This window comes from Aquarana catesbeiana, linkage group LG01, assembly GCF_042186555.1.
Source record: "Aquarana catesbeiana isolate 2022-GZ linkage group LG01, ASM4218655v1, whole genome shotgun sequence".
Classification (NCBI taxonomy): domain Eukaryota; kingdom Metazoa; phylum Chordata; class Amphibia; order Anura; family Ranidae; genus Aquarana; species Aquarana catesbeiana.
In genome coordinates, this window is record NC_133324.1 from 68,821,733 (window position 1) to 68,837,375 (window position 15,643).

Below are 15,643 nucleotides of genomic sequence, written 5' to 3' on the forward strand. Positions count from 1 at the left end.
AGGCGTTCATCATTCCTAATTTTTGTAAAGGTTTAATTTGCTGACTCTAATGATGTGGCACCATCACCTGATAGACAGGATAATGCATCCTGTGCTTGTTTTTTTTATTTCATTTTAAGCCCATGGTGCACAAAAACAAACCAAATAAATGCACATGAACATGCACAAAAAAGTGCACAGGGTGCGTCAATGGTCCCCTCCCAAAGGGGAAGGACCCCCCCCCCCCCCGTGGTGCAAGACATCTGACAGGGGCAAGGCAAAGATGACCATTGAGGTAAGGGGCTCTCCCAAAGATATCCACGTCTTGCATTTATTGACCATATTTATAAAAAAAAAGATGTGTTGGCCAATCAGGATGGACATTATACAGGACAGAAGCTTTATGACTTTGGAAGGGCTGCCAGCACCTTATAATGACAACATTTTTCAAAGAAAATTAAGTCCAAGAGCAATTGAGCAATATATCCTTTATTCACAGTTTATAAAAAGGCTAAAAACAATTAAAATGTCATTATATAAGCTGTAAATAAAGAAATTATTATGACATGAATACTCTAGATTTTTATCCTCTTTGGAAAACTTGGATTTTACACCTACCAGTGAGTGCCGAGACCTGCATTTGAGATAAAGATATACAGGGGGATCCCTTGAGGCGGATTTCTTATAACAGTGACAGGTGTCTGCAATTTCACTTGGTATACAGTAGGAGCCACACATCTTCTTTCTAATGTTACAATGACAGCAAGGTGTTCTCTGTCCTGAGTAAAGAGATCTGACACCAATAGTAAAATTTTAGGGTTGCTGTCCATTCTTTGGGGAGATCCTATCTAACTTGATGCTGCAGCTTGCAAAAAATGATTTCCATTCAGTTACTGGTTAGGTCCCAACTCCTATAAATGTTCCACCAATGGAGGGTTGGAGGTCTGTAAGCAACTGTTGGAACTGGAAGAGTGAAAGGTGCAGAAAAATATGATGTTCTAGACTGAGACTGCATCAGGATGGGCTGTTAGAGGTAACAGTAGAGCCAATAGCCCTTTGAATAAAGTATTTGTATACAGTGCCATATGCAGAGCAAATGCTAAAGAACACATCCAATCTGCGTCATCTGGATCAGATGGGTTGTTCAATTAATGAGGCCTTGGCAATGAGAAAGGCACAAATATTAATAATGATGATATTTTTATAGCACTTTATAACTGGGAGATATTTCCAAATGTATCAAGACTTTGTTGGAGATGCGACTGAGAATCAGGGACTGTGCTTAACTGGCTTTCTATCTTTTTATCTCTGCCAAACGTACCATAGCTCAGACTCACACCTGAAGTTTCTTAAAACCTGGGAACCTTGGATAAGCTATCCCTTTGCATCCTTGCCTCCATTCAGTTAGGGTCGTTTGTACGTGTTGCCCACGCCAGTCCCGAGTCCACAATACTCTCTCTCTCTCTCTCCTTTCCTGCTTTCCCCTCTTCTTTTTTTTTTCTTCGTTCCTCTGTTCTAGATGATACTTGTCATTGGAGATTGTCACCCCTGAGAGCCGAGGACAGCCTAGGCAAAATTAGCGATGCTTGCTTTGACTTTCCTGCTGGTCTTCCTTAGTTTTGGTTGGAACTCTGCTAATTTAACGTTATAGACTGCCTACTTGTACTTGTTCCTACATGTGATTGTTTGGCTCTGCCCCTGTGTGGCCAAACCCTGAGCTTGTCACGACTCAGAAAATTCAATAAATATATTGAAACAGAAAAATAAAAGTAACAAATCACATTTACCTACATTAAAAGAAAATGATTTTTGTTTTTAGGTTTACAAACACTTTATTCATGACTGCTGGCCTAAAATCAACCACAAAATAAAATGAGACAGAGGAGTCTTCAATTATAAGAACAAAAAAGGCAGCAAAAAAGGTTGATTGCCCAAAAAGCTTGCAATCATAATGAAAGTTCATTTTCGTAACTGACCTTAGTCTCTGCGCAGTTTGCCAGCTTTACCTACAACAGCTTAGAATACACTAACACTATGAAATTCGATCATATGGTCAGAGCAGCCAATTGAAATTCCTAGGAAAAGTTGGAAAATTTGTAAAAAATTCTCAGATAATTTGAACGTCATTCAAAAAATGTTGTTTACTTTTAACATTTGATTTTGGAATGAATAGACCTTACAGAAGGACATCCACATACACTGTTAGAAATGTGTTCGTTTGAGAAATTTTTTTCATCCTAGACATTTCATTTTTTCATCCTAGACATGTGACAGTCTCTCCCCTTGAATGACCCTGGGTGTGCTGACGTAATCACTTTGTCTTCCTTGCTTCCACTGCTTTTCAAGCAAAATTCCATGTTAAACAGCTCTGCTGAATGGATCCTCCTGAGCCAGCCAGGGCCTAGCCTAGAGCTGGGTTCTCCCATAGACCTAGGAAATCCCTCCTAGGCCACCGACAGTCTTCTCAGCTCACATAATTTGTAATAAAAACATCTTTGCCATTCTGAAGCTTCCCACCAACCACTTTGCATATTATTTTATATATACTGTGATTTTGTACTTGCCAAATATGCTGCAGAAATCTCCCTCCACTGAGTCTGGCTGCAGCCATTTTAACTGTGGGCAGCTAAAGCTGCTGCCTGTTCACTTCCTGAATTTGCACAGACACACACCTCCAGCCCTGCAGCTCTCATTGGCTCTCTTATGACTCATACCCCCTCCCTTCCTGGCAAACTCTCATGAGAGTGAGAGAGAGAGAGCTGTGCATGATGTCATAAGCCTAGGCTTTTTACCAGACAAGAAACAGGAAGTGGGCTGCATAAGATGTTTACTGGCAGAAAAAAAAAAATGTTTTACTATCCAAAGTTAAAACAACAAGGACAGAGGATTTAATATATGGAAAGATGAAAAAATGTCTTAAGTTCCGCTTTAAGGGCTTGCTCAGCCACGCCAGACACACTTGCCAGGGGATTGGCTCAGTTCCCCTAAGTATACAGATCAACCCTCCTGGCCTCTGCCCTCTAACTTCTAGATAAGTCTCCAAACTTCCAGAACCAGAGGGAGGCACCAGAGACCTGCCTCTGTGAGTCATCCTGCCTGACCTGCAATAAACCCTGATCCAGATTCCAGACTCACAAACTAAGGCCTAATTTGCACGGGACTCTGAGGGAACCTCTTCTGAACAAATTTTTTGACAGATTGAAACTGGCGTTCAAAAACGCCCATTTAGCCACGTTTAGCAGTGTTGTGCCGAGTTCGCGTCTAGGAGCGTTTATTTAAGATAACATCATAAGACCCTCCCAAAGCACAAAAAACAGTATTATTTAACTATTTCAGCCATTCTGTGAGACCAGAGTCAGTAGCAGCAGCAGAGAGAGCAGCAGTGTACTTGTATCTACCTCAATTTCGGTGCTTTTACTATGGATCCCATAATGAGCATATGTGAGGAAATTAAAAAAGCCAGATATTAAATTTCATGCAACTATGTTTGATCAAGTCGGTCAGGGTCAGGCTCAATGGTGGGGGGTGATCTGGTTCAAATCTAACAACATATAGGTCAAATTCCAATTCTACTTTGGCTAACAGCAATGCTAGTGATGTATTGGATTGGATCATTGGTTCATTAGGGGTATATAAATGGTCTATGAAGCATTGCAAGCAATTACAAGTTTTTAAAATATTTTTTTAGTGTTTTTTCATCATTTGCTATCATTCTTTAAGTTTCGTAATGTAAAAAAAATAGGGCACCTTTAAAAACGCTTCTGAATGAAAATGCGACTAAACGCCGGTACCGCATTTAGCCGCGTTTGGCGTCTAAAACGTTTGGCCTTTAAAGAAAAGCCTCTAAACGCAACTGCCTAAAAACGACATTAAACGAACCTGTGTACATGTACACTTAAGATAACATTGGATGAGTTCAGGGGCAGCCGAAAAAAGCATCCAACTGCCTCTGAACGTCCGTTTACCAGCAGCAGTGTACATGAGGCCTAAAGGTGAGCCAGACATAAATTTACCTTCACTTAACCACGCAAACCAATCAATATACACTTACAGTATTGGAATTTTCTAATCAAAAACATGTAGCAGAATACATTTTGGCCAAAGTTTATGAGGAAATTTTCTTTTTTCTAATTTTTTTTTCTATTTTTTATTGGATATGTTTAATAGTAGAAAGTAAAAAAAAAAAACATAGTTTTTTTTCACAATTTTTGGTCCATTTTTGTTTATAATGCAAAAAAAAAAAAGAAAACCCAGTGATGATCAAATATCCCCAAAGGAAAGCTCTATTTGTGTGAAAAAAATTGGGTACAGCATTGCATAACCGCACAAACGCCAGTGCTAAATAGCAAAAAATGGCCTGGTCATCAAGGTGGTAAAACCTTCCGGAGATCAAGTTATAGATAGACTCTAGGTCAGGGGTAGGCAACCTTAAAGAGGTGGAGATCTACCTGAACAACATGGGAAAAGTCACAGTGTCGTCTCCTCACACCTGATTTAAACTTCTAATTGCTGCGATACCATGTTATCGTGCATTGCACGGCAGTCATGGGTTTAATTTAGGTGGTGAGGAGGCAACATATTGCCTCCTCACCACCTGTCAAACACACTCAGATCCCCTTTTTCAGAGGTGCAGCAGTGCCTGCTGCACTTGTGAATAAGCCCTTTGTGGCATTTAGCAGTGCATCAGTGTGAAAGCAGCCCTATACTATTATGCTCAGTGTATTGCTTCACACTGGCCTAAAGATCTCTTCTTTCCTGCTGCTGGCACCCACTCTGGAGAGCGCTAGCAGGGAAAAGGGGTGGAGTGCAGTTGGCATCACTCTGCATGGGACAGGAGCCGGCACTACAGAGGAGGCATCAGCTTATGCGGCTCTTGCTCCCTACTAAAGCTCCAACTTTACAAGTAGTCCCTCTGCATTGCACTCTGTTTGATGCTCTGGAATGATGGGTCAGCAAGCCCAAACCGCGGTCTACCAGTCACCTGTCCGCGATCTACTGGTTGCTGACCCCCGCTCTAGGGTAATGGCATGTGGTTTATGTCCCTAACAGATAATTTTCCTAAGTGTGATATGACTGTATAAAAAGTGGCGCTGTTCTAGGGTGAAATGTCTCACACCCCTGGCATGTGAAGAGTCCCTAAACGTGAAATACATCTATTGAGTAGATCTGTGTCCTAATGTGATAACTGTGCGGATGATATCAGAGTGATTCAAAACCAAACCAATCCTGGGTTGAAAGAGAGAACAACAAGGACCTCTCCAATTAGGTCCTACCTCTTTCAGAAATATTTAGGACTATTGCGGTACCAAGGGGAACATAGACAAGGGTATGATAAAAATTATTAAATTCATTCAAAGATAGGATATTAAATAGTCCAACAAAGGACACAATATAAACCGTAACATAATAACACAATCACAAAATAATTGTTTACAGCAATTGACAAACAAATTGTATTGATAATGCCCACACAAAAAAATGAAGGCAGATTGTATGGTACTTGCAGACGTGACCTCTACAGTTTCGCGGTCAAGCCGCTTCTTCAGGAGGCGTCTTAGTACATATTCTACAAAATGAGAAAAGTACAATATCAACATTACAAAGCATACCTACAGTGAAAAAAAAACGTGTGTATAAATACAATGTTAATATTGGAGAAGATGATCTTTGTTTAATATTGCACTCACCAACCTATGCCCACAAAGGGCTAGAGCGACACTGTGAGACGCTCACAACAGGCGGTCCCCCGGGGGCGGGCCAGGGGGCACTTAAGGTAATACTATTGTAAGAAAATTGAAAATAAGGTATAAATAATTGTAAAATCGGGGTTCTTAGAATAAAGCAACCACCCATGTGCGAAAGGTCAGGATAAGAAGTGGTGGAGGAAAAGGGAAGAGAAGGGGGAGAGGGAGGAGAAGGGAAGGAGAGGAAAGGGAAAGGGGGAGGGGGGGGAAAGATGGACAAGGGGGGGAGGGGAAAAAGGGGGAAAAGAGACAAGGGGGGGGGGAGGGAAGGAAAAAGGGGGAGGGGCATGAAAAGGAGGGGGGAAAAAGTAAAAGGAAGGAGAGGGAAGGGGGAGGGGGGACAAGGGACATGGACAGGGGGAAAAAGGGGGGGAAAGGAGGGGGAGGGGGGGGGAGGAAAGGGGGGAGGGGGAAAAAAGAAGGGGGGGAGAAGGGGGGGAGCGGAAAGGGGAAGGGGAAAAAGAGGGGGATAGAGAGGGAGCCCACCACCTGACCAGAATAGTATAAATGAGAGAGCTTGAAAAGACGGGGGTTTTTTATTATTGAAAATGTATACCACCGTTGCTGGAATGTTAAAAGCTTATAGCAGACTCGCTGGCTATCCACACCCAGGGTGAATGATAAAAAACAGTAGCCGTAGGGACCGAGCAATTATGCCACAGGGAGCCTCTAAAGATAAATAGCATGGAGTTGTGTCAGTTTACTGAACAAACTTTTTCCAGGGGAGAAATGCTTCCAAATGAAAGAGGAAGGGGATAAACAAGGGAGGGAGGGGAGAAGGAAGGCAAAGAGAGGGGAAGGGGAGAGGAAGAGGAAGGGAGATGGTACATAATGGTATCATGGTATCCCCCCCAGAAAGAAACGTGTGGCAGTTACTTACAGGCCTTCAAGCAAAGGTAGTGATGTACTGGGTGTGTGCCTCTCGTAGTGGTCAAGCAAAACTACAACCTTAAGTGCCCCCCAACCCGGAAATTAAGCGGCGCTGAAGACATCAGCCGCCGCCTCTTCCGGGTCCGATCCTCACTACTGCGCATGAGCAGAGAAACATCCAGCGCAGCTCCACAATGGTTGACGCAACGGCGTCAATCTAGAGAAGCAGCATCTGGGCTCCGTGGAGCCCCGCCCACTGCCGGAGGATCGCAAGCCCGCCATGCAGGGGAGAATGAACTCCTCACGTCACTCAGAGGGGGAAAGCGAGTGCAGAACTGAGTGCTCGGATTGGTTAACAATATTTACAATAGGTAAATCAAAGACAGGGATGCACAATCACCGGCGCGGGAACCGACTTCACCTGTGGCCAGGGATGTGCACCACTCTGCCCTGTGCAAAAGAGATAAAAGGAATCAATAGACATGATAATGGTTACAAATCATGTAGTTTACAGAATGCTTACAGTGAGCCAAATCAATAGTTTAATACTTGTAAATACAATGTACAAAAGACTATGTATGAAAAGTCTACTTACAGACAGTTATAAGAGGAGTCTGGTTATGCAAATAAGACTGGGACATGGATGACATATATACATCACAACAGGGTACATATAATGTGGAACAGGCATGTTGTATTAGAGGTACAAAAGATTTTATTACAACAGCGTAAGAGACAAGTGTCAAATTGAGAGCTGAAGCAGAGACTGGTAGACCTATTAATAAATCATTCAAGGAAGTACTTGTAGGAGTGTGCCTCATTAATACCGGGTGGAATCAAAGCGTTGAGTCGCTCAATCCAGAGTGATTCACGCTTCAAAATTTGGCGATCCCAGTTGCCCCCTCTGGGGTCCTCAGGGACGACTTCTAAAATGGTAAATCTGATATAATCAAGATTAAAGTGATGGTGAATGCCTATGTGGCGGCCCACAGTAGTGAGCTTGCCATTAGTGGAGGCATATAAATGTTCACCCAGTCTCTGCCGCAGCTCTCTGGTCATCTTTCCCACATAAAAAGCGCTGCAAGCGCAGGTCATGAGATAAATTACACCTCGTGTACCACAATGGGCTGAGTGTTTTGTTGCGTCAACCATTGTGGAGCTGCGCGCGTGTGCTGGATGTTTCCCTGCGCATGCGCAGTAGTGGAGGATCGGACCCGGAAGAGGCGGCGGCTGATGTCTTCAGCGCCGCTTAATTTCCGGGTTGGGGGCACTTAAGGTTGCAGTTTTGCTTGACCGCTACGAGAGGCACACACCCAGTACATCACTACCTTTGCTTGAAGGCCCGTAAGTAACTGCCACACGTTTCTTTCTGGGGGGGATACCATGATACCATTATGTACCATCTCCCTTCCTCTTCCTCTCCCCTTCCCCTCTCTTTGCCTTCCTTCTCCCCTCCCTCCCTTGTTTATCTCCTTCCTCTTTCATTTGGAAGCATTTCTCCCCCTGGAAAAAGTTTGTTCAGTAAACTGACACAACTCCATGCTATTTATCTTTAGAGGCTCCCTGTGGCATAATTGCTCGGTCCCTACGGCTGCTGTTTTTTATCATTCACCCTGGGTGTGGATAGCCAGCGAGTCTGCTATAAGCTTTTAACATTCCAGCAACGGTGGGTATACATTTTCAATAATAAAAAACCCCCCGTCTTTTCAAGCTCTCTCATTTATACTATTCTGGTCAGGTGGTGGGCTCCCTCTCTATCCCCCTCTTTTTCCCCTTCCCTTTTCCGCTCTTCCCTTCCCCCCTTCTCCCCCCCCTTCTTTTTTCCTCCTCCCCCTCCCCCCCTTTTTCCCCCCTGTCCATGTCCCTTGTCCCCCTCCCCCTTCCCTCTCCTTCCTTTTCCTCCCCCCCCCTCCTTTTCAAGCCCCCTCCCCCTTTTTCCTTCCCTTCCCCCCTCCCCCCCCTCCTCCCCCCCCTTCCTTCCCCCCCCTTGTCTCTTTACCTCCTTTTTCCCCTCCCCCCCTTGTCCATCTTTCCCCCACCCCCCCTCTCCCCCCCTCCCCCTTTCCATTTCCTCTCCTTCCCTTCTCCTCCCTCTCCCCCTTCTCTTCCCTTTTCCTCCACCACTTCTTATCCTGACCTTTCGCACATGGGTGGTTGCTTTATTCTAAGAACCCCGATTTTACAATTATTTATACCTTATTTTCAATTTTCTTACAATAGTATCACCTTAAGTGCCCCCCTGGCCCGCCCCCGGGGGAACACCTGTTGTGGGCGTCTCACAGTGTCGCTCTAGCCCTTTGTGGGCATAGGTTGGTAAGTGCAATATTAAACAAAGATTATCTTCTCCAATATTAACATTGTATTTATACGCACATATTTTTTTCACTGTAGGTATGCTTTGTAATGTTGATATTGTACTTTTCTCATTTTATAGAATATGTACTAAGACGCCTCCTGAAGAAGCGGCTTGACCGCGATACTGTAGAGGTCACGTCTGCAAGTAACATACAATCTGCCTTCATTTTTCTGTGTGGGCATTATCAATACAATTTGTTTGTCAACATTGCTGTAAACAATTATTTTATGATTGTGTTATTATGTTACGGTTTATATTGTGTCCTTTGTTGGACTTTTTAATATCCTATCTTTGAATAAATTAATAATTTTTATCATACCCTTGTCTATGTCCCCTTGGTATCGCAATAGTCCTAAATATTTCTGAAAGAGGTAGGACCTAATTGGAGAGGTCCTTGTTGTTCTCTCTTTCAACCCAACATTGCCCTATACATTTAAAGGATGATGGTACCTACCAACGATACAGTACCCCTTCTTGTTTAACTTTGTGGCATACTTTTGAATATGATATGCTGGGTGGATAATATACTCTGATCTTTTGATCAAAACCCCTCGTTTCCCTTTAGGCCACTATTCTAATTTGTTTTCTACACATATCAAATTTAGATGCTTCTTGTCTTAGGGTAGCCATTTCTAAAACCCATTGACTGAGTCTTTCTTACTCCCAGTTAGGGCCTTGTTCTGGTTTTTGTAATTCTGGGCAATGGATGTTCTGGGCACAGCTTGGGGGGATTTTATGTCCACCATACAAGCAGGTTGCTGAGCAAACCAACAGTCAGAGGATGAAACTAAAACGTTTCTCGATAGGATGTTTAATCTTTTAAAGAAAAAATCTCATCTGTACTGGCACATTCAGTACTCCGGATTCAAATGTTTCCAACTATTAAGGACCCCTCCCCGGACTTTAGGAAGTCCTGGGAGAACATCTTAACCAACTGTAGTATAGAACTCATGCAACAACTCACCACCCAATACCGTACAGACATGACGAGGAAAACAACACGGTAAAGCACTAAAAACACCACCAACACCAAGGCCGGGTGGACAGATCCCTCAAGAGGGTTCTCTCCACCCCACCCTACACAACATCATCCCCAAACTTTTACAACACGAATATACAGACACTTTTATCACAACCTGGTTTTTTAGTACAGGCAACTCCAGAACTCACCAGACAGGGGAGTCTGGACACGTTTGTGCAAAAAGCTCCAGTTCCAAGCACGTCTCACAACCAGCCACACTTAATGATGGAGTAAATCCTTACTCTCTTAACATAATCAATTTAACTCCTTATGAACTGACTCCAGAGGAGGAACAAGTTCTCCAATTGGGTTTGGGCTTTTGCCCCTCGAAGTCAATTGACATCTATGAGACAATTAAAGATCTTTATCTATTTGCTAGAAAACTAACCTTTAACTACATGTTTGATCAAGACCGAAGACGCGTCAATCTGGAAAAAGAATTAGCAGAAAAAACCAAAAATTTCACTATAGCTGAGTCCAGAGCACTACGGGATCTTATATTACTTTTGGACAAAGGAGAGGTTGAGTCGAATGTCTCTGATGGCACTCCTGACTCCCCCTCCTCTAGTCAAATGGACATTATCTCTAATCTGCGACATCCTAACCCTAAACCCAGCTTAAAAAGGAAATCCAGAGCCTTCCCTGACTTAATGACATGCCCATCTATATGGGCCTTCCTACATGAGTGTATCCTGTCCCTTAAAAAGGAGCAATGGCAAACATTACCTTCTAATCTGACCCAGCAACAGTTTCGGGCAGTTACCAAACTCCAAAAAAATACTGACCTTATTATAAAGCAATCAGATAAAGGTGGTAACCTGGTACTTATGACTCATCATCAATACCAAACTATGTGTCCTAAGATTCTTTCCAACTCTAACTGCTATTCACCTATTGACAACAACACCTTTATCCAGAAAACAATTGATGAATTCAGGGGACTCATCGGGGAGGGGGGGCCTTTTTAGAGGGCTTCATCGATGAGGATACCTATAAATTCATCAATGTACAATCTCTGCGTACCCCGACGTTTTATGCGCTACCCAAAACCCACAAGAACCTCTGTACCCCCTGGTCGACCTATCGTCTCAGGTAAAGGCTCATTAACAGAGAACGTAAGTAAATTGGTCGACACTTTTCTATTACCCCATGTATTGAGATTACCATCTTATATTCGGGATACTACCGACCTTCTAAAACATATTGAGGGAGTCCAGGTCCCTCCGGACGCCCTCCTCGTGGCTGTTGATGTTGAGGCTCTGTACTCGAGCATCCCCCACGAGCAGGGCGTCCGGATGGCTGGTTCCTTCCTCATGGAACAGGACCATCACACCTGGCCTGCCAATACTTTTATTCTAAAACTTTTGGAATTTATTCTGACCAAAAATTATTTTCTTTTTATGGATCAATTGTATCTTCAAACCCAAGGCGTTCCAATGGGCACGTCTTGTGCCCCTTCTTACGCCAATTTGTTTCTGGGTGGTTGGGAGCGGTCTGTTTTTGGTGATGACCTATTGGAGCCCTTTTTGAACCATGTCCTGGGCTGGTTTAGGTTTATTGATGACCTACTGGTTATTTGGACAGGAACAGAGCAACATTTAAAAGCATTTATTGAGAGGTTAAACACTAACCAGTTCAATCTCCACTTTACCTTTACATATAATATTCAGAGCATCTCCTTTCTAGATGTACAGATTATCAAAAACTCTGCTGGACAATTAACTACAGACTTATACCGCAAACCCACAGCGGGCAACGCGCTGTTGCATGCTTCCAGCTCACATCCCCACCCTCTGATTTGCAGTATCCCTTATGCTCAATATTTGAGACTAAGAAGGAACTGCACAGAGGACGGGGACTTTCATAGACAAGCAAACGCCCTACGCACACGCCTCCTGGCTAGAGGCTATAATCGTACCACTCTGAGGAAAGCCTTTAATAAGGCCCTAGCCCAAGATCGACAAACATTACTGTTTGGTCCTTCACGTCCTAAAAAACCTTACATGACTAAAATTATCACAAAATTCTCTACCCATCACCACCAGTTACGTAACATACTATCAAGCCATTGGCATATCTTGACTGACCACCATACACTCAGAAAATATATCAAACCAACCTCTGATCTGGTCTTTAGGAGGGCCACTTCTCTGAGGGACAGGCTCACTCATAGCCACTACAAAATCCCCACATCTGGCCCAAAAGAACCCAGAGGCACCTTTAAGTGTGGCAATTGTCCACACTGCCCCTGGATCCAAGAGGGACAACAATTTCTACTCCCTAACGGCGAGATGTTTTTTCCAAAACACTCAGTCCATTGTGGTACACAAGGTGTAATTTATCTCATGACCTGCGCTTGCAGCGCTTTTTATGTGGGAAAGACGATCAGAGAGCTGCGGCAGAGACTGGGTGACCATTTATATGCCTCCACTAATGGCAAGCTCACTACTGTGGGCCGCCACATAGGCATTCACCATCGCTTTAATCTTGATTATATCAGATTTACCGTTTTAGAAGTCGTCCCTGAGGACCCCAGAGGGGGCAACTGGGGTCGCCAAATTTTGAAGCGTGAATCGCTCTGGATTGAGCGACTCAACGCTTTGATTCCACCCGGTATTAATGAGGCACACTCCTACAAGTACTTCCTTGAATGATTTATTAATAGGTCTACCAGTCTCTGCTTCAGCTCTCCATTTGACACTTGTCTCTCACGCTGTTGTAATAAAATCTTTTGTACCTCTAATACAACATGCCTGTTCCACATTATATGTACCCTGTTGTGATGTATATATGTCATCCATGTCCCAGTCTTATTTGCATAACCAGACTCCTCTTATAACTGTCTGTAAGTAGACTTTTCATACATAGTCTTTTGTACATTGTATTTACAAGTATTAAACTATTGATTTGGCTCACTGTAAGCATTCTGTAAACTACATGATTTGTAACCATTATCATGTCTATTGATTCCTTTTATCTCTTTTGCACAGGGCAGAGTGGTGCACATCCCTGGCCACAGGTGAAGTTGGTTCCCGCGCCGGTGATTGTGCATCCCTGTCTTTGATTTACCAATTGTAAATATTGTTAACCAATCCGAGCACTCAGTTCTGCACTCGCTTTCCCCCTCTGAGTGACGTGAGGAGTTCATTCTCCCCTGCACGGCGGGCTTGCGATCCTCCGGCAGTGGGCGGGGCTCCACGGAGCCCAGCTGCTGCTTCTCTAGATTGACGCCGTTGCGTCAACCATTGTGGAGCTGCGCGCGTGGGCTGGATGTTTCCCTGCGCATGTGCAGTAGTGGAGGATTGGACCCGGAAGAGGCGGCGGCTGATGTCTTCAGCGCCGCTTAATTTCCAGGTTGGGGGCACTTAAGGTTGTAGTTTTGCTTGACCACTACGAGAGGCACACACCCAGTACATCACTACCTTTGCTTGAAGGCCCGTAAGTAACTGCCACACGTTTCTTTCTGGGGGGGATACCATGATACCATTATGTACCATCTCCCTTCCTCTTCCTCTCCCCTTCCCCTCTCTTTGCCTTCCTTCTCCCCTCCCTCCCTTGTTTATCTCCTTCCTCTTTCATTTGGAAGCATTTCTCCCCCTGGAAAAAGTTTGTTCAGTAAACTGACACAACTCCATGCTATTTATCTTTAGAGGCTCCCTGTGGCATAATTGCTCGGTCCCTACGGCTACTGTTTTTTATCATTCACCCTGGGTGTGGATAGCCAGCGAGTCTGCTATAAGCTTTTAACATTCCAGCAACGGTGGGTATACATTTTCAATAATAAAAAAAACCCCGTCTTTTCAAGCTCTCTCATTTATACTATTCTGGTCAGGTGGTGGGCTCCCTCTCCATCCCCCTCTTTTTCCCCTTCCCTTTTCCGCTCTTCCCTCCCCCCTTCTCCCCCCCCCTTCTCCCCACCCTTCTTTTTTCCCCCTCCCCCTCCTTTCCCCCCCTTTTTTCCCCCTGTCCATGTCCCTTGTCCCCCTCCCCCTTCCCTCTCCTTCCTTTTCCTTTTTCCCCCCTCCTTTTCATGCCCCCTCCCCCTTTTTCCTTCCCTTCCCACCTTTCCCCCCTCCTCCCCCCCCTGTCTCTTTCCCCCCTTTTTCCCCTCCCTCCCCTTGTCCATCTCCCCCCCACTCTCTCCCCCCTCCCCCTTTCCCTTTCCTCTCCTTCCCTTATCCTCCCTCTCCCCCTTCTCTTCCCTTTTCCTCCACCACTTCTTATCCTGACCTTTCGCACATGGGTGGTTGCTTTGTTCTAAGAACCCCGATTTTACAATTATTTATACCTTATTTTCAATTTTCTTACAATAGTATCACCTTAAGTGCCCCCCTGGCCCGCCCCCAGGGGGAACGCCTGTTGTGGGCGTCTCACAGTGTCGCTCTAGCCCTTTGTGGACATAGGTTGGTGAGTGCAATATTAAACAAAGATTATCTTCTCCAATACTAACATTGTATTTATACACACATTTTTTTCACTGTAGGTATGCTTTGTAATGTTGATATTGTACTTTTCTCATTTTGTAGAATATGTACTAAGACGCCTCCTGAAGAAGCGGCTTGACCGCGAAACTGTAGAGGTCACGTCTGCAAGTACCATACAATCTGCCTTCATTTTTCTGTGTGGGCATTATCAATACAATTTGTTTGTCAACATTGCTGTAAACAATTATTTTGTGATTGTGTTATTATGTTACGGTTTATATTGTGTCCTTTGTTGGACTTTTTAATATCATATCTTTGAATAAATTTAATAATTTTTATCATACCCTTGTCTATGTCTCTTTGGTACCGCAATAGTCCTAAATATTTCTGAAAGAGGTAGGACCTAATTGGAGAGGTCCTTGTTGTTCTCTCTTTCTGGTACAATATTTTTTATTGGAAAAAAAAGAAGGGAAAAACCCCAGATAACAAATTCCCACGCAGGGGATATGTACAAAAAACATAAGAAAGAGGTTTACATAAAAGTACATTGTGAAACATATTTTAAGAGTGTATTTTATCAACTGACATTGACCTACCAGTCAGGGCCGGAGGTCAGTGCGCTAGGCCCAGGCCATGGGGCCCAGGGGGTTGTTCTCTCTTTCAACCCAACATTGCCCTATACATTTAAAGGATGATGGTACCTACCAACGATACAGTACCCCCTTCTTGTTTAACTTTGTGGCATACTTTTGAATATAAAATGTGCAATCCTAATACAAGTGGTCTGGGTTCTATTGCAACAGTCTAGTGCAACACTGTTGTGATGCAAATGTGCAAAAAAGCCAGACCAATAATTGGTGCAATCCTAATATGCAAAAAATCTCGGTTCCAATGCAACAATAAAAGATATAAATATTGTGCATATGTATAAACGACAGTGCCATCATACCCTGTTTCCCTGAAAATAAGACCTAGCGTGGTTGTCGGTGATGGCTGCAATATAAGCCCTACCCCCCAAATAAGCCCTAGTTAAAGTCCTTGTAGGTCTTATTTTCAGGGTAGAGCTTATTTTCGTGGAAAAAGGGTAGGGCTTATATGGGAGGTAGGGCTTATATTGCAGCCATCGCCGACAACCACGCTAGGTCTTATTTTCGGGGAAACAGGGTATAAAACAAACACAAATCACTGATATCCTTCTCGTGATGCCCTCTGGTGGATACTAGAGAAAGTGCTGGTGCACTACAAGTCC